Source organism: Triturus cristatus, chromosome 2_2, assembly GCF_964204655.1.
Source record: "Triturus cristatus chromosome 2_2, aTriCri1.1, whole genome shotgun sequence".
Classification (NCBI taxonomy): Eukaryota; Metazoa; Chordata; class Amphibia; order Caudata; family Salamandridae; genus Triturus; species Triturus cristatus.
This window is the reverse complement of record NC_140582.1, coordinates 541,295,912-541,323,301: the sequence shown is the minus strand read 5'-3', so window position 1 is coordinate 541,323,301 and position 27,390 is coordinate 541,295,912.

The following is a 27,390-nucleotide window of genomic DNA, read 5'->3' as shown; positions in this document are numbered from 1 at the left end:
TTCACCTTTGTATCTACTGGAATGAGAAGCGAGGCATTCTGTTTTATGGCTTGGACCTACTCTGATACATTTGGGAGCTAAGGGGATGATGCGTCTAGTATGCTTTCACAATGTGTCTATCACAGATGCACACACATCTTGAGATGCATTATCAAAATAGTGTTGGTCAGTGATCGCAGGGACGTGATTTTAAGTAGCTAGGAGACGGGTCTGTTGTTGTGAAACCGGTTTGCACAAATACTGTCCACACTTCTTGCTGTGTTAGGACTTGTATGAGGTGACCTGCACTTGACCTACCGTTGGCTGTTGTGTTATTTTGCTGACATTTCTTCCATTCATCATCCAGCTCAGTGCTCTGTTGTAAGAGGTTATTTACTTAGGACTCTAGGGCCTCCAGTTCACACCTGTCTTCTAATTTGTTTTGGCTTCTTAAACTTATGCATGGTTTGAGTAGTCCGTGAGCTGTTTTTTTTCTTCTTTGTCCGAGAATGAAATGTTGCTTTGTTTTGGCGTTTGCTCAGACTGGAACGTGAAGAAGGAACTAATGGCTCTCATTCACAAAAGAAACGTACACTTGTAGATGTAATCACATGAAAAAAACTACTGCAACCAGAGGTTACTTTACAATTTTTACTATTTACGATTTCTAATTGGAAAGTTACTCCTAGCTTTAAGCTTACATGTCTCCACCCCCTGGTGGAATCTCCTAGAACAGGATTTACAAGCATTAAGTTGCTACTCATACCGTTTCACACATCGGCGGAGATCCCCACTACTAGGCGGAGATCTCACTTTAGTAAAGTATAGAAACATATATTAAAGTTAATAAAGCTAAACAAATATTCTTCTATAACATATTAATGTGAAATAACGTTTTACATTTCTTCTAAATTTATAATTTATTAAAAGACAAGTAAAAAAGCCTACCTACATTAAAATGGTTATTTTTATTTAAGACATATGAAAATGTTTTAAAAGTTATGTATACAGCTACTTTTAGATACTATTTCGTATTTAGCAGATGTTTTCAAGTTTATTACAGGTTTATCATTAGAATATTTTATTGTTAAATTGTTGAATAACACAATCTTTTATATATACATATCCTCACACTGCAGCAAACAAAGGAAATAAAGACGAGGGCGGCAAGGCAAACGGAGAAAGAGATACCCTGAACGGTAAAGTGACAAGAAGCATTAAATCATAATGGATGATAAGAGGGTAATTAATGTTTCAGTTCGTACGCAACCTCAAATTGAAAAAAGTATTTGCTATGAAATCTGTCAAAGTGAAACCGACTTTGATGCAAGGAACAGGGGCGAAGCACTATAACCTTTTGGTAGAAGATATGGAGTTTGGGAAACAACTGCTCGAGTTATAGCAAGACAATGCTGGTTAGGAGAGTGATTTTAATGGGGTGGAGGTTTTGAAACTGTTTGATGTGTTTATCTCGGAGGAAGGGTGTACTGAGTTTAAAATTAAATCCAAAAATGTCCCAATCACCCCATACGATTCCTTAGATCAGTTCTTTGAAGTAGTTACCAAAGAACTGAGGGAGATGCAGATTTCTTGCAGTACAGAAAGATTCTTTTCTAGTATGCTTTTGAAAATGTTCCAAGCTACCATGAAAAGAATTGGGGGAAATGAGAAATGCATAGCCCGGAACTCTGAAAAAGGTGGGAACATTGTACTATAGCCTTTAGACATGTATATGAGGGAGGCTTATAAACACTTAAATGGCACAGCATGCTATTAAAAAGTGGAAAATGATTACTATTTGCAGGTTAAGGTTCACTTCCTTCAAGACGTAATGATATGGAGCGATCAGTGTCTCATCAATATGGATAAGTATATATTTTTGAAAGTAGATCATCCGAAATTGCCAATTTTTTACCTGATTCCCAAAATTCACAAAGATGCTAAGGTTCCTCCGAGTAGACCTATCATAGCAGCTCAAGAAAGCATGTTTGGGAAAACACTTCAAAAATATAGACAAAGTCATAAGAACTTTGGTATCCACCCTCATACATTGAGGACTCAACTGATTTCTTAAAAAGAGTGTTTGATATTGATTGGAGCCAGACATGTTTCTAATGACCATAGATGTCTCTGCCTAATATACTAGCATACAACATAAAGATGGCATACAAGTGGTGAAACATTTTCTCTGGGCTAGACCCATGAAATTCTTTGAACATACAGAAATGCTTGTGAAAATGATCACTTGGTGTCTCAAGAAGAACATTTTTATGTTTGATAATGGGCTCTTTGAACAACAACAAGGGATTGCAATGGGCACCTGCTTTGCCTCCAGCTATGCTAATTTGCATATGGGCTGGTGGGTGGAGCAGGTGCACAATGGTGAAGAGCTGAGACAGTGGGCAGACCACATATTATTATGGGTCTGCTTTATAGATGCCATTTTCATCATTTGGCGTGGTAGCGGAGAGGGCTGCTGAAATGTTTGTAAAGGCAATCAATGAGAATGAATTGAATCTGCAATTTACCAGTAGTATAAGTGTGTACACTATTGAATTCTTAAATCTAAGACTCATTGTTGATCAAGACTAACTCATTACCGCCTTAAACCGCAAACCCAGCACTGGCAACAGTGTATTACATGCTAGGAGTTTTCACCCAACTCCGTTTAAAGCTAGCATCTGGTTTGGAGAACTTTTGAGAATAAAAAGATCATGCAGTACTGAACATGAATACAAATGTAATGAAACAGTCTGTATCGCTAGATTTAGGAGGAGAGCTTACTCAGAGGAAATTCTATCGGAGGCAGTTAGAAGAGTGTCCAAAAAGAAAAGAGATGATATTCTTTTCAAAACAAGTGAAAGGGATAACAGTAAGAAGAAAAGGAGGAGACAACATGTAGATTTATTACTGACTATCACAGACAACATGTCCATCTCAGATCCATTTTGAATAAGCATTGGCATCTCTTGCGGAGCAATCCAGTGATAGATAACCCTATCTCTAGAAGACCTACGATAACCTTTAGAAAAGCACGCTCCAGGAGAGACATTTTGGTAAAGAGTAACATAATGAAAGAAAAGAAAGGCCCTAATTGGTTAAACCACCAGCATGCCTGTAGAAATGTTGTAAATGTAAGTCTTGCAGACATGTTATGAATGTGGAGGAGATTGCTAGCCCTTATGTGCAAGTGTTTAAAATCAAGAAACACCTTATTTGTAAATGTGAATATGTGGTAAACATGCTAAAATGCCATTGCCCCAAGAGCTGTATAGGAAGCACTATTCTACAAGTACACAAAAGAGTCCTCCAACACCTTAGAGCCATGAAAAACAAGGACTCATTTTCATGAGTTCCACGGACAGCCACAGTCACTCCAATCCTTTGTTATATATAACATTCCCCAAAACAAAAGGGGGGATAGAGAAAGACAGCTACGTAGATTAGAATTGAGGTACATTGTTTCCGTGGGATTGCAAAGAGCCAAGAGGTTTAATTAGCAATTAAAAGTTATACATACATTTATAATGTTTGTTTTGCATCAAACTCTATGTGAGCAAGCAGATTATATTGTGTTTTGATTTGTTTTGTACTATGTAGTGTTTCTAATTTTTAAAGAGTTTTTTTTAGATATTGAGTATCTCTTAAATCTGTCATTTGAATGAATTTGTACCTGGAAGTCTTGCTCACTTGGGCCAAATATTTTGGACATTAGGATTTATATTAACTGAATGTACTGTGCACCAAATGTACTAGAATAGAGGCAGTCAAAATGTGCAGAGGGATTTCTTCGTTATATACAGATTGGCCACTTGGGCTATACTTTCATTTTCATTCAGTGTTGGTTCGATGATGTGGAAATGAAGTAAAAAAGCTATATAAAGGCATGCAGCCCCCCCTAGATTTAGAGAGGAGGTGTCGAAGGGATACTACTGTGTAGAGAATAAATGTATACTATTTGTAACACATTTTTACAATCTTGTGGGCCTCTTGTAGGATCATGAATATTAGTCCATTTGGGAGCTCAATTGAAAACTATGGAATGCTCCTGGCTTCTAATAGCTGATAAAAGCCCGGACCTCCAACATTCCAATGTCAGCCGCGACCTGTGCAGATAAGAGCGGTGGGGCTGGGGGGGTGAGGGGGTAGTTGTGAGGGACAATGACGAGGGAAAATTAATTATTTATTTAATTTTCCCTCGCCATCTTCTGTCTTAATCCCCCCTACCTGGCCCCACCGCCCCATCTTCTTACCTGCATGGGCCGCGGCTGTCCAATGTTGGTCATTCACTGCTGTTGCTGTGAACAAAAGCCTCACAGAGTGCGAAGGGGTTTAAATCCCCTCAAGCTCACTGAGGCCTTGTTTTATTTGTTAGAACATTCTGCCCTCAAGTAGCGGAATGTTCTAATCGCCTTATAGCCCACCCCAGCTGGGCTATACTGGCGATTAATGGAACACTCCCTTGTTAAAGTCCCTTTGGTTCGGGCCTTTAACACTGGAGCGGGCCTTTAATGGCCAGTAAAGCCCGCTACGACAGGCTATGGTGTTTATAAGACTCTACTATGTATGCTTATTGGTTTGAGAAGAGTTGTGAGGAGAGTAAAGACTCATCCAAACACCTTACTGAGCACACCTAGCATTTGATATAGAAGTCTGTAAGGAGAGCCCTGTCCTTCTCCATACCCTACTACGCACACCCATCATTACAGGGAGAGGTCTCGGCAGAGAGGCCAGTACCCCTACCCACCCTACTACACACACCAGTCATCTGAGAGCGAGCCCTGCAAGGAGAGCCCAATCACTCCCCACTATCTGAACCATGGGTCTCCAACAGGTCGATCGCGAGCTACCGGTAGCTCGCCGACCATCTGAGAGTAGCTCGCGCTGCTATTTAATTATTGAGATGTCATTTGCAATTTTATTTTGTTTCCCGTCATTTTCTTTCACAACTATCAGCCCTTTTTCACATCTAATCAGCCCTTGCCCGTCCTCACACAAGCCATCTGGTCTGATTGGCTGTAGTGAGCTTAGCCGGGGCTGGGCGGGCTGAAGAATGTGACGTTTTTCCTCCTAGTCACGCGCCACCTGCCTTTTCCAGGCTGGCACCGCGCTTCGCATCATCTTTCACTGACTTGGGCCTCCCGGAGCAGCTGTGAGGTAAGAGGGCCCCTGACCGTGAATGAGCTGAGTCGCTAAAAAGCACTCTGTGCTTGCAAGGCCTTTTGATTTTAGCGTTTTCTGCCACTGCACTTTACATCTGCCTTCAGTAATAAAGCGCAGTGGCAGGCAACGTTAAAATTAAAAGTCCTTTCAGGCACTGGGCCGATATCGCGGTGGCAGTGGATGTTAAAGTGTAAGATTTTTGTCTGCACTAATCCGCTTTCACTGACTTTACCACGCTTTCATTTGCCTTAGCGTAGTAGTCAGTGAAAGCGGATTAGTCCGTGAAAGTGCATGCGAGTACCTTTGATTTTAACATCGGCTGCCACCGTGCTTTACATATGCATTTGGAATATAGTGCGGTGGCAGCCAAAGTTAACATCAAAGGTCCTTGCAGGCACTCTACCATGGTGGCATTCAACGTGAAGTTCTTGCCTGCACTGAACCTTCAAATTCATGAAAAGACAAATATATAGCGCGGTGTATTAATCAGTGAAAGCATTTCACTGATTACTACACCGTGCTATATATTTGCCTTTTTATGACTGTGACAGCTGTTACCAGGCTTGGTTTAGAGTAGACTAGCATGCAAGGACTTTTGATTTAACATCGGCTGCCACCATGCTTACATTTGCCTTAACCGACAGTAATAAAGCACAGTGGCACCCGACGTTCGAATTAAAAGTCCTTGCATGCACTGTGCTGCTACGGCACTTGAGCATTGAAGTGAATGCACTCCTGGTAACTTTTGTGGAAATGATGCCTGTGCCTTTGATGTACTAACTATGGAGTGACTAGGAGGCGGCGTGATGTGGACCTGGGTGTCCTATGGTGGAGTGGGCTTATTGAGTGTTGAAGACCATCTTCAGCAGGTGTCTGTTTTGCTTTTGGAACATGAGTGGATCTGGTATGTTTCTGCTATTGGCGACCGTTCCGTTCTACAAAAGCTTCTTTTTGCCAGATGGTATAATTAGCCAAACTAATAGTGCTATTTCGTCGATATCTGCCTACACGTTGACTTGCTTTTGAGTACTTGATAGAGCCCTGTGCCTGAGGCATAAATGGTTTTATTTGATCTGAGGCGGTGGCAGCCAACACAAAAAATCCAAGGTGCTTGCCTGCACTGAACTGCTTTCACAGTCATGCAAAGGCAAATATACAGCGCAGTGTAGTAATCAGTGAAAGGATTTCATTGATTTCTACACTGCGCTATATATTTGTCTTTGCATGACTGTGAAAGCAGTTCAGACTTAGAGCATGCAAGGACCTTTGATTTTAACATCGGCTGCCACCGTGCTTTAACATTTGCCTTAACAGTAATAAAGCACAGTGGCAGCTGACATTCAATGTAAAAGTCCTTGCATGTACTGTGCTGCAGCGCAACTTATGCCACCAGGAGCTAATGCTGACTTCATGCGGGGGCGCCAATATAAATATAGAAAACACCTGCTACTGAGTCCCTGGCCTCCAACAAATTTCTGCCAACAATAAAAATGGCAAACTGGTTGATGAATGTACTTCCTGGAAACCGAGAGAGAGATCGTTTATGTAATAATTTGTAAACTTACAAAGGAAGTTTTTACTCACCGTAAGGTAGCACAGAGGGTTAATATGCCTGCTGCAAAAAAGGTGCAGATTGTTGCTAGCTCGCTCTTTATGAGTTAAAATCCTAATGTAGAACTGTGAGCAAGTAACTTATCAAAGAGCTGCATGAAAGCTGCAAGGTATAGGCTGGCTGGCCTGGGCTGGACCATTATGATTTCCCCCAGTTGTTGCAAAATAGGTTCATTGGGCGTGGGGGGGGGGTCGCTCGGAAAAATGTGCGCGTTGCTTGGGGTTTAGTAGCTCACGATGATTTTTACTGACCAGAAGTAGCTCTCACTACACAAAAGGTTGGAGACCCCATTCTGAACTAACTATAACGGGGGAATTTCATTGGTTTTTTACGAGAGAAATATCCACCTAACTATAACCTGTGTGAAACCTATGGTTTTTTAAGTGAATATATATATATATTTTTCTTCCTCGTATTGCTCCTTCTGTCTCTCCACGCCCAAGGCAAGCAGGTCGTCCAGTGACGGCGGAGCACACCGACTTTTATTTTTCCACAAATGAATAATTGTGACGACCACCACAGGGCTAATCTTTCACCAGATCTTTTTTAATTTAGGTAACGCGTTTCGCCTGACACAGCAGGCTTGCTCACACATTAGGTAGTGGGATTGAGTCACGTATATACCATTTGGGATTTCAGGAAGTACCAACAAAGAAAAGGGACTACAATCCTCTTATCAACAGTCACAAAATTGGCGGCCATTTTAAGCTAGTCAATTACATGTCCAGTACTATGCTACATGATTGTATTTCTCACAGAGTTCATATTTTATCAACGCAGTGTATCTAGTTGTTCTTGAATACTTCATATAATTGTTGGTAATCCATCCTGTATATCTCTGAATACTATACTTGGTATTCTATCAGCATAGTGCTTTTCCAGACAGGAAATAACAACAGAGAAAAGGGACTACAATCCTCGTATCAGTAGTCACAAAATTGGCGGCCATTTTAAGCTAGTCAATTGCATGTCCAGTACTATGTTACATGATTGTATTTTTCATAGAATTCATATTTTAACAACATAGTGTATCTAGTTGTTCCTGAATACTTCATATAATTGTTGGTAATCCATCATGTATATCTCTGAATACTATTATTGGTATTCTATCAGCATAGTGCTTTTCCAAACAATTGCCCAGTATAATATATCAGAATTCAAAAAATATACAATTATTCATCAGTTATTCTCCAATGCAATTGACATAGTGTCTTTTTGAAACAAATTATGAATCTTGTTCATTAGTTTTCCCATTAATTCTGTACGTGACATATTTAATATCCACCAAAAATTAATTAATTAAGATCAACACCCTATAAAAACCGTATAAAGAAACATAATCTTTACTCGTGCCATCTCATTCCCTTATCACATTCACATACACAGAATAGAACTTTAAAAATATTATTAGGAATATGTAGATTCTCTTATCTGCAATGTGATTGACTTTCGTTTGATGCTATGGAAGAAAAGGGTAGGGGGGAAGAAAAACTCGATTCCCTTCTGGAGTCGGCCCCTTCCTTTCCTCCTAGAAATTAAGACAAAAATAAAAAAAAAACATTAGATTTTACTAGCAGTGATAAAAGTATTCCCAATTAACTCTGCCACACAAAAAAACATGTTTTCAATTGATTTTTCAAAATATATACAACCAGATAATTTTACTTGCAATTCTCATTGCTCTCTTGAAAAATCATATTTACAATTGACTTTTCAAAATATATACAACCAGATAATTTTACTTGCAATTCTCATTGCTCTCTTAAGTGAACATTCAGTTCCTCATCTTGATTTAATCCTCCCGGGTGTTTGCTTTGCAAATTCACAATATGCCATGATTCCCTCTTCCTCAACTGCAGTTCCCTGTTCCCGCCCCTTCTGTTTGTCTCTATTTGTTCTATTGCAAAAAATGACAGTAGGGAGTTATTGGACAGGGGATATTTTTCAAAGTGTCTTGCCACTGGATAGTGTGAGTCTTTATTATTTATTGCTCGCATGTGTTCCAATACTCTCTTTTTAACTGCTAGAGTAGTGCTTCCCACATATCTCAAATGACAAGGACATTCAAGAATATAAATAACATATGTACTTCCACATGTTAGAAATTGCTCAATATTCTTGACTGTTACAGGAGTATCATATTTTTTTCGCATGTGGCTGTGGCGGATACTAAGGATTTCTTAGGGAAAATAAAAGACATTGTTTGGGAAGATGACTACCAACTTATCACAATGGATGTAAACTCTTTGTACTCAATAATAGACCATGAACTAGGTTTACAGTGCTGTTACCATTATCTAAAAAAGAGAAAAATATGTTTTAGGGATCATACTATGATACTTTTGGAAATGATAAAATGTTGTTTATCGAACACAGTTATAGTTATCTCAACTAACTATAACGGGGGAATTTCATTGGTTTTTTACGAGTGAAATGTCCACCTAACTATAACATGTGTGAAACCTATGGTTTTTTAAGTGAATTTGCAAGGTTTTTTAAATGCTAATTCCTAACTATAACGTGTGTGAAACCTATGTTTTTTTCAGTGAATATATATATAGATATATATATTAGCGTTCCCTTTGCACCAAATTTGAAATCACTCGCAGACGGGTGCTATCCAGTGGCGGTGCACTCCACAAAATATTTCAGCTTCCATTCCCATTTTGTAAGGAAAGTAAGCACTCACCGGTGACGTTTCTCAGGATCTTTTATTCAGACCAAACAAACGCGTTTCGGCGAACTGCCTTCTTCGGTGTTACCGGCACACCGGGAAGACGCCATATTTCAACTATCACAAAGGTGCATCGTGACAAAAAAAGGGACTTAACACATAATAGCCGATATCAGCGCCATTTTGTAATGTGCAATATACAATGACAGCAAGTTAGTTATTCTTGCTGAAATGTACAGGCATTCAAATGAAACTCTTATTTTCATATTGAAATTGAAGTTAAAACATGTTATGACAATTAATGATTGTGTGCTGACATAATACGATGTTATTAATCAAGATTGCTCAAGATCACTCGGCCATTATGATTCCAATTCTATTTCACAATGAAGCCGTATATCAGCAAATCCAAATTACTTTTAATATGGCTGTAGTGTCGAATTTCATATTGTTTAACAAGCACACCTACAAATCCAATATGTCCATGTTTAAAATTGTAGCGCCTATATCAGGCAAAATTTTATCCTCTGAGTTATTATCTTGCCGTCACCTGTGAGTGCTTACTTTCCTTACAATATGGGAATGGGAGCTGAAATATATATATAAATATATATATAAATATATATATATATATATATATTTTTTTTTTCCAAAATAAGCAGCATTTAGATGTTTATTTTAAATGTTGAAATCGTTTTTTTAAATATTGTTTCCTATGGGTGTTATTTTAAGACCCTGCCTCCATTGTTTTCTATGGGAGAATGTTACATTACCTGTGAGTTGCTATGTGTGTGCTGGACGTCCTCCAATACTGGGCTGCAGGCTGCAGTACATTTGCAACTCTTTTGGGACCCTTTTCGGTGTAGTAAATTTAAAAGTGTAAGTTGTGAATAGCAATGTGCTTACTCGTGTGGGTGTTTTCTTTTGCATATTCTGTAACCCATCCCTAAACCTTTCCCATTTAAATGTAAGTATTTCCCATTTTCCAGTCACTCTCCCTGCCTCTCCTACATTTATTTCTAAACTGCAGACAGAGGCATTTTAAGGCATGAGCAAAGTGGGGAGTCGCCCAGGGCCCCCACCTTCCAAGGGGCCTCCTAGGAAAGTGATTCTTCTTTCTGTTAGACCTTTGTCTGGTCTACTTCTCTGTCTAAACCTCCCTCCCTCTGATCCAAAATGTATCTCTTTCTGTCTCACTATGCAGGGTCATCTTAAGGATTTTTGGGGTCCAAACAATACATAGTTGAACTGTTTTTGTTACCCTGCTAAAGTATAACATATAATTTAGTACTGTTCGGCATCATTCCGGCTTGAATTAGCAGTAAATGGCTAATCAAATTCTTATTTATACTAAACAGGGCCCCCCAAATATATCTTTCTCAGGACCCCTAAAATCCGCAAGATTACACTGATTGTAGATCTATGTGTGCGGGGACCGCCACATAGAAACAATGAGAGAAGCTGAGGAGGGAATCTCTGTGCATAAGTTTGTGAATTGCATTTTTTAGTAAGTAATTAATACTACTGCATCACTACTTTACATACTACAAAATTGTGAATCATGCCCAATATATGCTTTCATGCTGATATGTATGTTGTGCAACACACACTTGTGCCTCAAAGGTAATCTTTCATGTGATTAAATTTAAACTTGTAGATGTACTTGCATAATTTGTCGTAAATGTACTACTTTTTAGCTGCTCATCATTTATTAGTGTAAATTTACTATATAGTTTTTACTTACATGTCATCACCTCCTGAATCCAGAAGGTGATCCTAATTTATGAGTGTAAAATTACTAATAGTAACTTTTCACACGTATGTAAAGGTCTCCTACACAGGGGTGGGTATATCCCTATGGTAATGTATGGGGAAAGTTAAAAAGTGTATTTAACTTTAAAAAATATATGAAAAATTTGTTATGACATATTTTCATGTAAATTTGACTGTGAATTCATTTTAATATTAATTACGTCAAACTCCTTGAGGCAATTAAAAAGGTCTTACAGGCATGGCAGTCAAGATATTTAACCTGGTTGGGCAGGGTGGCTAAAGTAAACATGAACATACTACCTAAAACCCTTTACTTGTTTCAGACAATTGCACTGGCAGTACCAGGGATGTTGATGAAGCAAATGAAGCAAATGTAGACACTAATCAATAATCTTCCAGGGGGAGGCCCCGACATTGGCTAATGGAATACTTTCTCAGACAGCTGCCCAAGGGGACTTATTTATTACACACATCTTAATCTACTATTGCACTGTTCGTATATGCTACTTGATGGGATTAAAGAAGGTGGAGACCACCACGCTCTGGTTTTACATAGGTTATTGAATAACTGCGTGCCCACCATGGCAGGTCTCATGGCTGAGATGCTCACAATGGTGCTGGAGACTCTAGTCATGCCTGGTCACCAGGGCAACATTAGCAGTGTGAGTGAGATAGAGTGGCCATTCTCTTGAAGATGACTTCATACCCCTCACCATTCAGCCCCATCTGCTTCATTTCAGACATTTCTCTGGATATGGGCAACCAGGACTTACTTCCACAGGCAGAGGGTGAGCAGGTGTGATATTTTGGGTTCTCTGTACAACAGAGGGCAGAAAACGTATTTTGAAGACATCAAAAGTCTGTAAAATATACCTGAGACAGAATGATTTGCCTACTTACAGATTCGAGTCTAGGTCTTACACTCACCAATTAAACAAGGAGCTACATGCTCTCTCATGTTTTTTAAAACTGCTCTTGGTCTAGTCCTGCCCCAAGTTACACCAATACTGGGAAGAGTATTAGAGGAAACTGACCTAACCTTTGAAGTTAACAACAAAAGGGATCCAGAGGCAGTGTTACTTGGCTTGCAACATCTGGGTGGGAGTTCCAAAAGTCTCTCAGGCATAAACAGATTACAGTCATCACCATCACAGCTTTAAAAGTAATATTAGCACACTGGATTAAACAGGTGGTACCAACGCTTAGACAATGGTTGCTTAATCTTTAGGAGATACTGGCCAAGAAGAAAATCTAACTCAAGGCATATGAAACCGGTTGGGCTTACGGAAACAGTAGGTACACCTCAAATACGTTGTCTCTCTCACTAAAACAACAGTTGGCAAGCTTTTTTTCACGTAGGATCACCGAAGCTGCTCTGATACTAACTTACCATATAATTAACCAACTTTTCACACGGCCACCGGTATTTAACCCCTAATCTACAGGGAAATATCCTTTTACTATATTTATAGTTAATTTAAAAAAAAGTCTGAAGAACAATTAGACTCTGTAGTTGAGGGAACATTAGAGGAGATAGTTAGTGGGGCTATAGGGAAATTGATTAGGTCGTTGGATGAAACCATCAATAGGAAATTAGAAACCCTTTTACAAAAAAAACAAGTAAGCAATCAATCTCGGTGCTCTTCTTGGTCAAACAAACCGCAGTGAAAAAGATCATCAGGTGACAACCCTCACAAAAAACGAAAAAATCTAAAGGAATTATTGAGGGTTTACCGGAGGAAGCCGGTGATGGTGTCAGTGTGTACGACACTGTGGATGGGCATGAAATGAAGGAGGCCCGGTTGTCCCAATATCTAGTGAGTCTGATAATGACCAGACATACGAGCCAGAGCTGGAATTGTCCTGCTCTTCAGAGTTTGACTCTGACTATGAAGACTCTCCCACAACCAAAAAAGGGACAACTGATGAGGCATCAAAGGCCTCTGGGTCTAAGATGGGGATTCTTGACCCACTAGGGGACAATATATTTGATACCCTCCTTCTAAAACATCCCCTGTCACCTGAATGGACCCCTTCTCAGTACGTGGCTGAATATATTACCTTCTGGCTAAGAAGGCAGATTCCTAAAGAAGTGAGGTCTCGCCTACGCTCCGAATGCCCTCAGCCATCCCTCCCTGATAAGATAACTGTCAAACCCAAATTTGACCCAAAGGTTGTAGCCTTTATTAAGAAAGGGGAAAAAGACCCTAGAAGAGGCCTAGACAGAGGTTTAAAGTCCTGCCAAGACCGGCTTCTAGACATCATTGGCCCTCTTACCAAGATCTTTGAGATAGGTGAGACTGCTTACCTGAGCGAAACACAGGTGGACCCAAAGTAATTGCACGAGTGGGCGCAGAGAGCGGTTTGCCTCCTAGGAAACGCAACCACGGTATCCTCCTGAAGCTCGACCCCAAAGAAATGGAGCTTGCCAATAGAGAAGGAGGACCTTCTTTTGGTGACGATTTTATAAAAAAGATGGCAAAGTATGTGGGCATTTTGAGTTCAATCCAGAAATCTCAAAAACGATAAGGAAGGTTTTCCACAACAGAGTTTTTGGAAGGGCCGGGCGAACAAGGGGACGGTGTCCCTGCCGAGGTATACCTTCCTAGAGACCCTTCATGGCACGAGGCAACAGATTTTTTCAACCTGCCTATGGTTCTTACTCAAATTTCTACCCCCAAGGACAAAGAGGGCATTTCAGAAACACAAGAGGTGACAGAAGACAAAAAGGCTTCTCATCAGGTAGGTCATATGAAAGACCTTTTAGATTCCCCTATAAAGGTGGGAGGGAGACTAGCCCAGTTCTGTGGGAACTGGAACTTAGTGACACAAGACCCTTGGGTGTTAGAAACTGAAATGAAATGAAATGAAATGAGGAATTTAATAAAGCGCACTGCGGCCAAAGCGGCTTCCTGGCGCTGGGGGCTCATACATACTCACAGAAAAAACCCAGAAGGACTAGCCAGGAAAATCCTGAGAAAAAAGAAAAGTTTTGAGGGCCTTGCGGAAGTGAAGGTAGATGGGGATGGAGCGGATAGCAAGAGGAAGGCTATTCCAAAGCTGAGGGGCCAGAACCGAGAAGCGGGTACCCCCGGTACGAGATTTACGAAAGCGGGGAATGTGAAGCAAAGACAGTGATGAGGAACGAAGAGTGCGAACAGGGGCATGCGAAGTGATAAGGGAATTAATGAACTGTGGGGCGGAACGATGGTGAGCCAGAAAGGCCAGGCAGGCGAGTTTAAAGAAAGATCTGGAATGTACAGGGAGCCAGTGAAGAGACCTGAGAGCAGGAGTGATGTGAGAACATTTGGGTAAACGAAGAATAAGTCGGGCCGCCTGATTTTGGATGGCCTGAAGACGACGGGTTTCATAGGCCGGGATGCCAACATACAGGCCATTCCCATAGTCAAGGCGGGAGATGATTAAAGCGATGACTATAGTTTTGAGCGCATCAACCGAGAAAAACCGAGAGATCTTGCGAATGATACAAAGGGAAAGGAAACATGAAGAAACAACAGAACTAATTTGTGAGTGCATGGACAGGTCTTGGCTGATCTTAATGCCCAAAGTCCGGAACGAAGAAACAGGTACCGGGGGAGGACCAAAAGAAAGAGGCCAATGAACAGGGGTCCAAGGGTTGGAAGGGCCACCGATGAGGACAAGCTCCGTTTTATCCGGATTGAGCTTCAAATGATTGGAGCTCATCCACTGCGAAATGAAAACTAAAGTAGAGCAAAATTTAGGAAGGGAAAGAAGAGGGGATGAAAGATCGAAAACAAGCTGGAGGTCATCAGCGTAGTTATACACGGAAACCCCCAGCTCGAGAAGAGAAGAGACAAGAGGGCGGATATAAAGATTAAAAAGAAGAGGGGAAAGAGAAGAGCCCTGCGGCACCCCACATGTGACCGAGCGAGGGGGAGCGGAAAATCCGGAGAGATGAACCGCTTGCGTCCTGCCTAGAAGGAAGGACGCGATCCAAGAGAGGGCAGTGCCCTGAATGCCCGCTGCGCTGACACGGTCGAGAAGAATGGCATGATCGACCGTGTCAAACGCAGCAGACAGATCGAGGAGAACCAGAGCCTGGGGGAGACTGATATCAGCTTTCCCCTTAAGTTCATCCATGACCGCCAGCACCACGCCCTCTGTAGAGTGGCCAGGGCGGAAGCCCGCCTGGTGGGAGGCTAAAAGACGATTCTCCTCGAGATAGGTGAATAAGCAAGAAGTGACATAGCTTTCAAGGATCTTCCCGAGATAGGGAAGCAGAGAAATGGGCCTGAAATTAGATAACAAAGAGGGGTCAAGACTAGGTTTTTTGAGAATAGGAAGAACAATAGCAGATTTGAATGAAGTAGGGACAGTAGCCAAAGTAATAGAAGCATTAAGAAGAGCAAGAGGGGGAGCAGAGCAGCTGGAATAGAGTGTTCTGAGGATGCGAGCAGGAGCACAGTCCGCGGGAGAGCCGGACTTGACTTTAGCAAGCAGATCCAAGAAAAGCTGAGAGGAAATGGGTTGAAAATGATTAAAAGAAGAAGAGGGTGAAGAAGAAAAGGCAGAGAGTTCAGGTTGGGGCACGGGAGGAATGTTGGCCTTAATAGTAAGGATCTTATCAATAAAGTAATCATTGAGTGAGGAACATAAAGATTGGGAAGGAACCAGGGATGTGCAAGTGCGGTCAGAAGTGGCAAGATTATGAACTAAAGAAAAGATTTCACGCGATTTGTTGGCAGAGGAGGTAACTCTCTCAGTGAAGTATTTGGTCTTGGCCGCTAAAATAGCACTTTTGTACTCGTTCAAGAGGGTTTTGTATTTAAGCCGGAGAGTGGGACAGTAGTTCCGTCTCCACTGACGTTCAGAGCGCCTGAGACACAGTTTAAGAGTTTTTAGTTCACAAGTAAACCATTTGTGGGCATCATAAGGTCGAACACGCTTAACCCTCTTGAGCGGAGCAGCCTGATCACAAGAGGAGGAGAGCCAGACACTAATGGCGTCAGCCTGATCTTCCAAGGGCAAATCAGTGAGATCGGGAGCAGATAGAGCCAGAGAAGATGAGAGAGAATTAAGATCAATCTGGTTCCAGCTGCGTGCCAAGATGGTTTTAGAGGGAGGAGCTTTCTCGGCAGAACCCAGATGGATGGAAAAAGAGATCATAGAGTGATCCGACCAGGCACAGGGAAGAATAGAAGTGGATGAAATGTTGCAACGTGAAGACCAGATTTGATCCAGGGTATGACCCTGTATATGAGTGGGGGCCGAAACATGAGAGGAAAAATTGAGGCACTTGAGAGTGGCAGTGAAATCTTTGGATGATGAGTCCTTCCTGGGATCACCTGGCCAATAATTAAAATCCCCGAGTAGCAACAACGAAGAATTGTTGACCACCAGGGTGGCCAGGAGATCCTGCAGGGTGGACACAAAAAGCGGCATGACTTGAGGGGGACGGTACAGAAGAACAACAGTAAGGGGAGAGGGAAGATTAAGGGAGCGGGCCACCAAGAAGTCCACATTAAGTATAGAAGGGTGGGCAAGGAGTTGAAATTTCAAGGAGGATCGAATTATCATGGCCACACCTCCACCTACCTTACCGTCCGGGCGATCAGCTCGGAGGGCATAATAGGTATCAGGTAGAATGGCTAGGAGATCAGGAAGAGAGTCGGAGGAGAACCAAGTTTCTGTGAGGAATAGGAAATCAGGAGAGTCAGTATGGAGAAGAGTAGAGAGTGCCGTTTGATTTTTGGCCGCAGAGCGAGTATTGAGCAGAATAGCAGAGGCTGGAGGGGAGCTAAGAGAAGAGGGGGGAGCAGGAAGAGTGCAGGGCAAGGAAAGGGAAGAAGTACTACCATCAGAGAGGGAACAAAAGGAAGGGTGGGCATAAATACCCAAAGCGTCTAAATGAAGCCGTAGAGAAGGAGAAAGAGGAGAAGTAGTGGAATAAGCAGACAGTTGAGCCGAGGTATACACCAGAGGAGAGGCAAGGTCTGTGGCCCCTGGTCCCGGGCCGTCACGGACGGGCGCAGACGGGCTTAACTTAGGCGCAACTTCGGCGCGCCTTCGTCGCGCCCGCTGCGCCCGACCGCTGCGCCGCCGGGGCCAACTGGCCAAAATGTAGGGACACATAGGGGGAGTGGCGGGGGGGAGGGGCCAGAAAGCTGCACCGCTAACCCAGAGCCGCCCAAGATGGATGCCTCGCCCGTCTCCGCTCCGAGCAGCAGCCCGGCAGAAGGAGGCGATCAGCGGCCGGCGCTCTGGGGGGCGTGCAGGAAGCAGCAGGAGTGGCGTTGCGCGATAGACCAGGGCGCAGCTAAAGGACACCAAGGATCGTGGCACCAGGTGAGCTAAAAGTTAAAAACTGCAGCGTTGCGTTGCTCCCGGCGAAGCCTCGGGAGATCTGTGGCAGGAGTGAGACAGGGCGCGATGTCCACGGGCGCCTGGAAGTACTTGGGGGGGAGGGGCCAGAAAGCTGCACCGCTAACCCAGAGCCGCCCAAGATGGATGCCTCGCCCGTCTCCACTCCGAGCAGCAGCCCGGCAGAAGGAGGCGATCAGCGGCCGGCGCTCTGGGGGGCGTGCAGGAAGCAGCAGGAGTGGCGTTGCGCGATAGACCAGGGCGCAGCTAAAGGACACCAAGGATCGTGGCACCAGGTGAGCTGTAACTGCTAGGGGATACAAAATAGAATTCATAGACGCACCTATTCAAAACAAAACTCCAAGGAAAATCACCTTTTCACAAGAGAACTCAAAGTTGGTAACAAAGGAAGTAGAAGATCTGCTAGCCAAAGGCGCCATCAGAGAGGTACTCAATCCAGGGGTTGGCTTTATCAGCAACATCTTCTTGGTAGATAAAAAGGACAAAGAGATGAGACCAGTCATAAACCTCAAAGACTTAAATGAATGGGTGGTCTACCACCATTTCAAAATGGAGGGAATATATCTGTTAAGAGACATCCTAAGAAAAGGGGAATGGTTAATACGATTAGATCTCAAGGATGCTTACCTTACTATTCCGATCTGGTCCCCTCATCAAAAATACCCCAGTTTCACATGGCAAAACAAACTTTGGGAGTTCTCAAGTCTCCCGTTTGGACTATCCTCAGCACCTTGGTGCTTCACAAAGGTGCTCCGCCCAGTAGCAGCTTGGCTCAGAGCAAAGGGAGTAAGGTTAATAATATACCTAGACAACATCCTGATAATGGGTCAGTCCAAAGACCTTGTATCCCTGCATACTCAGTGGAGAATAGAGATCTTAGAGAAACTAGGTTTTGTAATAAAGCTAAAAAAAACATCTTTAACTCCAGCACAAGACACTCAGTTCCTGGGGTTCATCGTGGACACTCTTCACACAAAACTACGCTTACCCAAAGAAAAGTAAAAAAAATTACTGAATGAATTAAAAAAGGTCTTATCAGAAAAGAGTATTACTCTAAAAACTTTAGCAAGAGTCTTGGGTCTGCTATCCTCAACCATTCAAGCTATATTCCCGGGTCCCCTCTACTATCAAGCCCTCCAAAGACTAAAAAGGAAATGTCTTCACAAAAATCATTCATACTCTCAAACTTTGTCCATAGATCAGGAATCAAGGGAGGAATTAGAATGGTGGCTCAAGAATGCACAAGCTTGGAACGGGAGGGCAATCTTTGGGGAGGAACCCGAACTAGTGATAGATATAGATGCAAGCCTGGAGGGATGGGGAGCAAAATGCGGAAGTGCTTCCACAGGGGGACATTGGTCAAACCAAGAGAAGAAAATGCACATCAATTGCTTGGAACTCTTAGCGGGCTCCTTTGCAGTCCACCGTTTCACACAACAGAGGATGAAATGTGAAATGCTTTGCTTGGACAAGTTTCAGCAGTGTAATATGTCAGCAAGATGGGGGGACCACATTCCAAAGACTTAGCAGACTTAGCGAAAGGCTTTTGGGGTTATTGTCTGAGCAAAGGAATTTCAGTTGTAGCACAACACATTTCTGGTTTGAGCAATGGAGTAGCAGACTGGTTCTCGAGGAACTTCAGAGACTCCAGCAATTGGAGACTAAACAGGGAGATATGCCTAAATATACAACATATATGGGGTCCGTTCAACATAGATCTTTTCGCAGACAGATTGAATACTCAACTGACGCTGTTTTTCCGGTGGAAATCAGACCCCCAGGCTGCTGGAGTAGACGCCTTCCTATAGAACTGTAGAGGTCTAAGACCATATGCCTTCCCGCCAATTTTTTTTTGTTAAAATATTTTATTGAGGTTTTCCAACCAACGTACCAATAAGCCAGTGTTGCATACAATAGCATCCTATATAAGACCCAGTCATCAATGCACATATCAGGAGAAACCAAATTGCCTTCCCGCCATTTGCCATGCTACCCAGAATCCTTCTGCAAACACGCAGATTCAGGGAAACAGTAGTACTGTTAACCCCACTTTGGGGATCCCAAGCATGGTTCCCAATAATTCTGGAAATGGCAATAGACTTCTACTTATTAATACCGAATTTCGAGACCCTATTTCTAGGCCCTCAAGGGGAAATTTATCCTCTAATGGAAGAAGGCTCCCTCACACTGATGGCATGGAAGATTTCCGGAGACAGTGGGAAATCCCTGGCCTTTTGCAAGATGCTTTCAGACTCATATCTGAGCCATGGGCATCTGGCACAAGGAAAGCATATAAACTGGCATGGAATAAACGGATTCGTTGGTGTATTCAATGGGGTATCAATCCCATTTCAACTGATCTAGTCCATATAATTAATTATCTAACAGAACTATTTCAGTCAGGCTTATCATACAGGACGGTAAATGTATATAGATCAGCCATTTCTGCTGGTCACTGTTTGATAGATGGACTACCTGTTGGCCAGAATGCATTGACAAGGAAGATAATGAGAAACATTAGGGTCCTGAAGCCACCCATACCAAAGTACACCTCTCTTTGGGATGTTAAACTGGTCCTAGCCCCAGTATTAGAGAACTGGGGTGATAACATATCCTTATCCCTAAAACAACTCTCTTACAAACTCACAACCCTCTTATGTCTGGTTTCATTTGGACGAACATCTGACGTTAGAGCTTTAGATTTCACCAGTAAAGCATATCAACCTGAGGTCGTTTCTATATTAAAATAAGAACTAAGACTCTTTCCTGAACAATTTTCGGGAAACCCAAGACTGTGTATGGTACAATGCTTGAAAGAATATGGAAGAAGAACTCATAATCTGAGAAACGGTGTTGCTCAACTATTAATCTCTCACAAGAGACCTCATAAAGCCGTTTCCCCCTCTACCTTAGCTAGATGGGTGAAAGATGTGATGAATGAAGGGGGTGTGGACATCTCTATTTTTGGAGCAGATTCACTTAGAGGTGCCTCAGCCTCTAAAGCTTTCATCTTAGGAGGTTTACAAGACATCTTAAGAGTGGCCGATTGATCTAACAAGAGCATGTACACAAGTTGTTATTGTAAACCAATGTCTAATGTAATTGATAACGTATTAAATGCACTTTGAACTTGCATAATGTTGGCCTCCATGTCATGCCATAAAATGTAGATTTTCCACAGCCTGATGTGCAGAAAATCTGTATTTTATTAAGGACACGGAGACTAAGATTATCCCACCACTGATACCCGCCTGGGTAAATTAATTTATTTTTATTCTTTCGTTCAGAGTAACCCGGTTTGGATTAGGATTTCCGATTACATTGTTTCTTCTGGATACGTTCAACTGGACATTTTTGGGACTTAAAGTTTATCTTGTTCGCAGCGCAGTAAGAAGGAAGATGGCTGCTTGTTGCTGTGCTTTATACATGATTAGCATGTTTTAAAAGTTCTAAATTCTTTTTAACTGTTGCTGCTGTGTGAGCTGGCAATAAAAGGAGATTGCATAATCTTAGCCTCCGTGTCCTTAATAAAATCCAGATTTTCTGCTCATCAAGCTGTGGAAAATCTACATTACAGTCATCACCATCACAGCTATAAAAGTAATATTAGCACACTGGATAACACAGATTCCTGCGGGTTCTACGCCTTCTCCTAGTGGATCGTACTTACAATTGTATTGCCCCTCATAACAGACCTGTTTTCCTTTGAAACTCTGAAGCTTCTTGATGTGCTCGCCACCACTTCCACATTGCCATTTTTCAGGGATTATACAGCGGTCGCCAAGGAGTTGGGGGCATTGGGGAGTAATTTGGGAGTGACTTTTCCGGCCTGCGTGCTGTAGGCAATGAAATATGTACTTCAGAAAATCAATAAACAGAGATAAACCATAAATTCAAATGGCATCTCTGTATTTTGCAAATATTGGGGCCAATTCACAAAAGAAGTTATGAGTACAGGAAGTAGCCTTTCTACAGGACTTATTTAAGTACTTTTACAAGCCTTTGTGAATTAACCCCAAAACATCTTAAATGGGATTATGTAGGAAATATCAATGTACAATTAGTAAAAATTGAAATTGTTTCACTTTTGCTAATAGGGAATTGGTTCTTCCAGCACTGATTCACAAAAGTATGCAAGAGTGCATAAAAGAGTTCTCCTATAGTACTACTTCCTTTACTCATTAATGGTTTTGTGGATCAACCCCATTGTTTTCAAATATTCCGCACTTATTTCATTGTCAAATGTTCCTTGTAAAAAATGACCTAGTTATGCTCAATAGAATTTAATGTCCTTGAGAACAATGCTATCAGATGCATCCGAGCATCATCTATGTACAAGACAGACTATTCAGTCTTCTATGTTAGAATCATAACCCTTTAGGTTCACTTTTTACAAGAATCTGGTTGTTACTACACAATTGATAAATGCAATACTTGTAATTGCTAAGCTCCCTTTCTTCAACCTCCATACAAAAATATGTCTTCTATGTTAATATTGTTATGGGGCTACAGATGTCAAGAATAGTGAGGTAAACATTGATACAAATTAGCAAAGCCTAATTGACCTTGCCTGTCTTTAAAATTAAATAGTTATTTCCAATCTTGAAATGCTTACACTTTGAAATGATCCATAGCCACTTTCCTGTATGAGAGATTTCATGACTTAAAGCAGTCTTCCATCCATCTACTAGTTTAATATATGGTAGGCTGTACTCTCCCCATATCCAATAATTTCCCAAATAAATGGAGTGGGTAATGATCATGTATGCTACAAAATTAAGGTTTAAATCTTTTTTATTGATATTTATGAACAAATGAGAAAGGACCAGCAATGCAATGCAATGCATGCATTTTCTTGTGGGCGAAACAGGCCCCAGGTGTCTAGTGTGCTGCTAAGAAAAAAGGAAAACAACACAACCAATGCAAAAAAAGGAAACATATTCTACCCAACCCTACCACCCCCCTCCCCAACCCTCGTCCACCGGATTGACAGTCAGTAAAAGGCGTGTCTAAGCCGCATTTTGTGACTGTGTGTCCTGGCCCTCTGTGGTGTGTGGTGCAGAGAGGCGTAGGAGGTGGCGGTACCTTGGACACGTTATCTCGTGAAACTCCGAGGCCAGAAGAAAGAGGAATGGTTGCCAGATGTCGCCAAAGGTGAAACTCTTCCCAGCAATTGTAAACGTAAATTTTTCCATCCCCAGGACCTGCCACAAGCGCTGCAACCAACCCGTGAAGGAGGGTAAACGAGGGGTCCTCCAGTGAAGAAGGATATTCTGTGCAGCAGAGCCCAAAGCAACCGCAATCTGATGGCCAGTCTAGTTTCAAGTGGATAAGTCAAAGGGCTCGGGAGGCCCAATAGGACGTAAGCGGGAAACCTCTGTATTTGCGTATCAAGGTGTTTGTCTATCTCGTCGAGAACCTGGGACCAATAGGGCTGTACGTGATCGCAGTCCCAAAGTAGGTGCACTAATTAACCTAGATTCCGCAGCCCCGCCAGCAATCTGCACTCTGGCGAGTATCAGTCCTGTGAATGCGTTCAGGTGTATAGTACCAGAATGTGGTCAATTTCGTCAGTGTTTCGGTCAGCCTCATGTTATGTGCTGAGTGACGTGCCCTGTAGTACACACCCTCCCACTCCTTTTGACTGAGGGTCCAGCCTAGGTCTCTCTCCCAGTGTGCGCGACCCTCGTTATATGTGTGTGTGTGCCGGGAGAGCAGTATTTTATATAGGTCTGAGATAAGTTTCTTATCAGCCATTTTTCGTAGGGCGTAAGGTGGCGTTGTGCATGCGGTCTGATATGCGGGTGTAGCGCCCAATGTCGAAGCTGCAGATACTGTAGCCTCTCGGACTCGGGAACCCCATATTCTGCCCTGACCTGAGGGAAGGAGAGGACCCTCTTCACGTCAAATTGGTGTCCCATTGAGCGGCATTCCGTGGGACGCCAGCGTATTAAAGCAGTCTCGCCCATGCCCGGTTGGAGATCGGGATTGCTATACAGTGGGGTGAGGGGCGAAGGGAAGGTGATCAATTTGTGTTTGCGATTGGTTTGATCCCAAGTTTACCAGGATAGTGCGGGTGATGTAAGGTGCATAGAGGCTGGGGGCCTATGTGTCTTCCAGAGGAAGGGAATCTTTGGCAAACGTAGCTGCTACCACCCGGTCCTGAAACAAACGGTGTTTCTCAGATTCGGCGCCGCTCCATTTGAACAAGTGGCGCAGTTGCGCCGCCTGGTAATAAAGCTGAAGATTGGGGACCCCAAGCCCGCCCTCCTCAGGTGGTAACATGGTGATGGATCACTTCATCCGGGGTCTGCGACTCCGCCAAATGAATTGTGAGAGCTCGGATTGGACCTGATTGATCCACCCCGGAGGTGGTCACAGGGGAAGAGTATGAAACAAGTATAGTATTTGGGTCAGAACAGTCATTTTAGTGGCAGTCACTCTACCCAGCCAAGAGATCGGTAAGTGTTTCCACCGCTGCAGTTCAGCGCGTCTCTGGCTCCGTAGCTTATCATAGTTGGTGGAGACTATCGCCAGCAACGTAGGCGCAAGTTGAATGCCTAGATACGGAACTGTGTCTTCCGCCCACTGGATAGGATGCTGAGTTCTGAGACACGCCAAAGGTGGAGGGGACAAAGACAGATTAAGTGTGACAGACTTCTCTACATTGACCTTGAATCCCGAAGCCTGCGCGAAGCAGTCCAATTCTGCCAGAAAGGCCCCCAATGTGGGGACGGGGTCCGAGAGCATGACCAGAACATCGTCCGCATAGAGGCTAATAGTATGAATGTCGCTGCCAAATTTGATCCCAGTAATGAGGGGGTTACGTCTAACTCTTTGAGCCAGGGGCTCCATATAGAGTGCGAAGAGTAGGGGCAAAAGAGGACACCACTGTCTCGTGCCTCTACCTATATGAAAGCGAGTCGATGTGTGCCCGTTAACGTGGGGAAACTGTAACAATTTAAGATGTGGGTCCGAAGCTTGTCTCCAATCCCGACATGCGTCAGTACTTGCTCTTAGTATGGCCTATGGACCCTGTCAAAGGCCTTGTCCGCATCGATGATGAGAAGCATATACTCTCCTTGCACTCGATAAGCCTTTTCGATAAGGTGGCGGACCCGTTTGGTATTGTCGCTTGTCTGGCATTGGGGGATAAAACCCGCCTGGTCAGTATCGATTAACCCCGGCATATAGGGCGCAAAACGGGAGGCGAGGATCCCCGTTAACAGCTTAAGATCAATGTTGAGGAGGGATATGGGGCGGTATGCCCCGCAGTTAGTCTTGTCTTTTCCGGGTTTTGGGACAACGACTGTAGCTGCTTCGAGCATGTCCTCTAGGATTGCTCCAGTGAGTGCAAAGGAATTGAAGAGTCGGGTTAAAAAGGGGCCACCTCAGAGCAGAACTTTTTGTAAAAAGCTGCCGAATATCCGTCCGGCCTGGGCGATTTAGTGAGTTTGAGGTGTGAGATGGCAGCTATGACTTCCTCAACTCGAATCTCTCTCTCCAGGTGAGCGGCTTGGGCCTTTGTTAGGGAGGGGAGCCGTGCTTCCACTATGTAAGCGTCTCCCAAGGTACCATCCAGCAGTTGCCCATATAGAGCTGCGCGTAGAAATCACGGAAGGTCTCGGCTATGCCCGCGTCCTCCGTCACCGTCTTGCCAGCAGCGTCTCGTAACTCTTGAACCCCCTGTCTCTGTCAGGCCTCCCGCAATTTGTGTGCCAAGAGGCGGCTGCATCTGTCCCCCCTGTGTAAAATGCCTGGTGCAAGGCCGCATATTCTGCTCTATCCTGGTCGATAGCTGCCAGCTGCACCACCCGGTGTGCAATTGATGCCACATCCTGGGCACCCGAGTCCGTTGGTGCATTTGCTCTAACTCCTTGGTCCTTTGTTTAAGGTTGTCCCGCTTTCGCTTGCGCTCGGCATTGTCTGCCGTCGAGATTGCTATGAATTTTCCCCTAATTCCTGCCTTGAGCACTACCCATTGTGTCGATATGAGGGTGTCCTGATTATCATTATGTGTAAGTAATCCTCTATAGCGCGCTGTATTTGTGTGACTACATCTGGGCGGTGTAAGAGAGTATCCCACAAACGCCACTGGCAGGAGGGCCACTGCAGTGGGGGAAGTGTGAGTGTGACTATTACCAGGGCATGGTCTGATAGAGAGGCAACCAATATCTCCACATCGGCAGTAAGAGCGCGGATGGACTCAGAGCCGAGTAGATAGTCGAGTCTGACGTAGGTTTTGTGTGCATTCGAGTAAAAAGAATATTCGTGGCAGTGAGGGTGGAAACATCGCCAGAGGTCTACCATACCTAAGCCCTTAAGCCTGCCCAGGCCTGTTTGGGAGAGCGCTCAAATACTGTCAAATACTAGGTTCAAGTCACCACCTAGTAGGATTCCTCGTTCTACTGTCGCTGTGGCTTCTATCAGTGCTTCATGGAGAAACCTCTCTTGCCCTTCGTTGGGAGCGTAAATGGACCCGACTACGAATGTGTGACCCCCCCCTATGGAAAATTGGTAGGTGAGGAGCCTCCTCTTAATTTCCGCTTCCTTCTGGAGCACCCTGCCCTGAAAAGCACAGGAGACTAAGATGGCTACCCCGGCTGTTTTACTGGAGCAGGATGAGAAGAGTTGTATTGGAAACAGGCGTGACTTGAAGCGGTGACAGTCCCGGGCTAGTAAGTGCATCTCCTGTAGGAGGCAAATATCAGCCTTATATTGCTCCAAATACGAGAGGACCGCCCTGCGTTTAACGGGGTTATTAAGTCCCCTCACAATCAGAGTAAGGATTCTAAGTTCAGTGGGGGCCATCTAAAGACCGGGGAACCACGGATACAGCTGTGTACAGAGGCTGGAACTGTGTGAATAGGTAAGTGCCGGAGGTAACCAAGTGGTACCACTGAGTACCAGTTTGATTAAAAAACGTGGCAGAGGGCCCCCAAAAAAAGAACAGGAAAAAACCCCTAAACGAACAATGAAAACACTGCCAACTGCAGGAACCAAGAATCAGAAAGCTAGTCCGTCATCCTGAGATGACCAGAATGAGGTCATTGTGGGGTTCATATTGGGGCCAAGTACCGCCTCCTCCCTCCCGCCCGCCCCAGGTGCAGTAATGGAAAGGGGGATGACCATCCCCAGTCCAGCGCTTCAAGAGTGCGTCTTCGCTAGAGCCTCCGTCATGGACTCCAGGGCTGCCTGTTGTCTCTTTATGATCTCCGCCAGGTCTGGGCACTGTATTCTACGCCTGTGGCCCTGGCGCTGCCAGCTCGATGGAGAGACATTAGATACCGCAGTAGGATTTAGATGATCATCTTCGTCCTGGGGAGCTGGACTGACAGAAGCTGGCTGGCTTCCGTGAGGGAACGCAGCTGGAGCAGTTTCCCGTTATATCTGAAGATAAGGCGTAATGGATGTCCCCAGGAATGGGAGATGCCTTGTTGACGTAGGTGGGGGGTGATGGGCCGAAATTGCCGGCGTTTCTGGAGGGTGAGAAGGGCAAGGTCCTGGAACAGCACAGACGACTGGCCTTTAAACGTGATGGAATGCAAGCACCTTGCTTTGTTCAGGATCGCTTCTTTGGTCCGTAAGTCTTGGACACAAATTAAAATGTCCGCAGGAGGGGCGTTGCCAGACCAGGGTAGACCAACCCTGTGAGCGCGGTCCAGTTTTATCTCTGCGTCCGGCGGGTTGCCGAGGATATGATTGAAAAGCTCGCTGGTGAAAGCGAAAAGGTCATTTGTGTCCGCCGTGACTTTCACTCCCCAAATTCTGATGTTTTGCCTTCGGGAGCGATTTTCTAAATCCTCCACGTGGGTCTGTAAATCAA